A 2,826-nucleotide genomic window follows, 5' to 3' on the forward strand; every position below is an offset into this window, starting at 1 on the left:
CTGAGGTAGTTTATGCTGAATGATAGCACTGCACTCTTCAGTTAGTATCACAGTCTCATTGTTCTTCCAGCTTCTCTTCTTAGTCATTAGCTCCTTCAAAAACTTGGCATAAAGTGGCATTTGTTCTATGGCTTCAGCAAATGGTATGTTGATTTGTAGCTTCTTGAAGATTTCCAAAAATCTCAAGAACTGGTTGTCATCTTCCTTTTTCTTCAATAGCTGGGGGTATGGAGCTCTTGAGACGTTCAGTTGGGGTATCTTTTTTTCTTTCTGCAAACTTGGCGTGGGGGGTCGCATTCCATCTTGCTCTTCTTCCTTTTCATTTGAGCCTTCTTCTTGTGGTTTTTGGGGATGTTCCTTCAGTTCCTTCCCACTCCTAAGTGTGATAGCTTGACACTCCTCCCTTTTGCTTGAATGGGCATCATAGCAAAAATTGTGGTTAGGAAATTGCTTAAACAGATAGCTGATTTGTGTCTCCAGTTTTGTGATGGCAGCATTTTGATTCTGCATGTTTGACTGCACTTCCTCTCTGAATGCTTTACTGTCTTGAATGTCTCTGCATATTCCTTCAATGAAGGTTTCGATCTTAGAGAGCTTGTCATCAATTGATGAGTGATTCGGAGCAGACGTGCTGTTTTGGTTTTGATAAGTATGTGGAGAAGTGTTGTTGTAGGGGTGTTGAGATGTCCTCTGGGTGAATTGCTTTTGATCTTGCTCACTTCCCCACCCAAAGTTCGGGTGATTTCTCCATCCAGGGTTATAAGTCTTGGAGTATGGATCATAGTTTTTCCTTGGTAAATTTCCAATGTAGTTGGCTTGCTCCTGACTCCCCTCTGCTTCTTCATTCACTCCTTCTTGGATTGTTGATGAAGATGAGATTGCTGCTACTTGGTTCCTCTCCATCTTCTTGGTGAGGTCAGCCAGCTGCTGGGTAATGAGCTTGTTTTGGGCCAACAGAGCATCTACATTGTTTAGCTCCATCACTCCTCTTGTGTTCCCTCTTTCGGAAGCATAGAAGTAGTCGTTTTCTGCTACTGTTTCAATAACATCTATGGCTTCCTCAATGGTCTTCTTCTTGTTCAAGGATCCTCCAGATGAATGGTCTACTGCCTTTTTGACTCATAAGAGAGCCCTTCATAGAAAATGTGCAGCTGGACCCATTCGTTGAACATGTCAGGTGGACACCTCCTTGTTAAGTCTTTGAACCACTCCCATGCTTCATACAGAGTCTCACCATCTTGTTGCCTGAAGGTTTGAACCTCAGCTCTCAGCCTATTGATTCGTTGAGGAGGGTAGAATCTTGCTAAGAATTTGTTCACCACATCCTCCCAAGTTGTCAAGCTCTCCCTTGGGAAGGATTCCAGCCACTTGGCTGCCTTGTCTCTGAGTGAGAAGGGAAATAAGAGCAGTCTATAAGCGTCAGGATAAACACCATTAGATTTCACTGTGTCACATATTCTCAGGAAGGTGGTCAAATGTTGATTGGGGTCTTCTTGAACACCTCCTCCAAACGAACAGTTGTTCTGAACAAGGGTGATGAGCTGTGGTTTAAGTTCAAAGTTGTTGGCATGGATTGTTGGCTTTTGGATGCTACTTCCACAATTGCCTGGGTTTGGATTAATGTAAGAGCCCAAAACTCTTCTATCCTCCCCAGCATGATTTGCTCCACCTCCTCTGCCATGGTTGTGAGTCTCTTCTTCATGATGATTTTCCATGTTTTCTTCCATGTTTGGTTCAAAGTATTCCTCAAACTGTTCCTCCTCTTCTTCAGCACCAACTACTCATTTTTCTTTTGCCTCCCTCCTTAGTTTAAGGAAGGTTCTCTCCGGTTCAGAATCAAAGGAAGTTGAAGCCCTACTTCTTCTCCCTGTCATACAACCAACAAGTACAAGCAGAGAAAATAGGTGCAGACAGTATTTGTGTCAGAATTGTTGTTAGTTGTGGGTGATGCAATATATCAAACAGTTAGTGGGTTAGCAAACAGAATTGAAAATAACAAAGAAAAAAACAAAAGAGTAGAGGGAGAAGGAAAGAAGTATAACTAAAAGAAAAAGTAAATCACTCAAACAGAAAATGAAATTCACAAAATAAAATGCTCAATCTAGTGATCTTCCAATCTAATCATTGTTGATGCACAATCAATCCCCGGCAACGGCGCCATAAACTTGATGCACGGAAAACTTGTCTCGCAAGAAATCTCCCTTCGGCAAGTGTACCGAAGTTGTCGTCAAGTAAAAACTCACAATAGAGCGAGGTCGAATCCCACAGGGATTAATTGATCAAGCAACTTTAATTAGAAAAATGTTCTAGTTGAGCGAATCCAGGATTTGGGTTGAGAGTTGCAGAAAATAAAATGGCGGGAATGTAAATAACAGAAAAGTAAATGCTAGAATTAAAGGACTGGAAGTAAATGACTGAAAATAAATTGCAGAATTATAAATGGGAATGGGGGATTTGCTCATAAAAGTAAATCGCAGAAATTAAAGAGAATGGGTAAGATCAGAGATGGGGAGTTCATTGGGCTTAGGAGATGTTGCAATTCTCCGGATCAAGTTCATTTTCATCTATTCCTCAATCAATGCACTCATTGATCTCCTTGGCAATCTTAAGTGATTGAATTACAATTTCTTGCAATTCAATCTCTCAAATCTTGATCAATAGCCAATTCCTTGGTCAATTGCTCATGAGAAGAGATGAAGTATGGTCACTGATTATACCACATGCATTTCCCAAATCAAGTATTGAGAGGGTTATAGTCACATACCCATCCAAACCCAATTTGGTCCAGCATGAGAAAGCATTTCTAGCTTGATCTCTTCATTCCTC

General features: G+C 41.1%; 1 non-coding gene across 1 annotated transcript; it reads left to right on the forward strand.

The window, feature by feature from the left end:
- The first annotated feature begins 1,170 nt into the window (after positions 1–1,170).
- LOC148568156 (small nucleolar RNA R71) lies at positions 1,171–1,274 on the forward strand. Its single transcript, XR_015882889.1, has one exon. It is a non-coding gene; the product is annotated as a small nucleolar RNA R71 (small nucleolar RNA).
- The last annotated feature ends 1,552 nt before the right edge of the window (positions 1,275–2,826 follow it).

This window comes from Arachis ipaensis, chromosome B4, assembly GCF_059453495.1.
Source record: "Arachis ipaensis isolate K30076 ecotype BB chromosome B4, ASM5945349v1, whole genome shotgun sequence".
NCBI classification, from domain to species: Eukaryota; Viridiplantae; Streptophyta; class Magnoliopsida; order Fabales; family Fabaceae; genus Arachis; species Arachis ipaensis.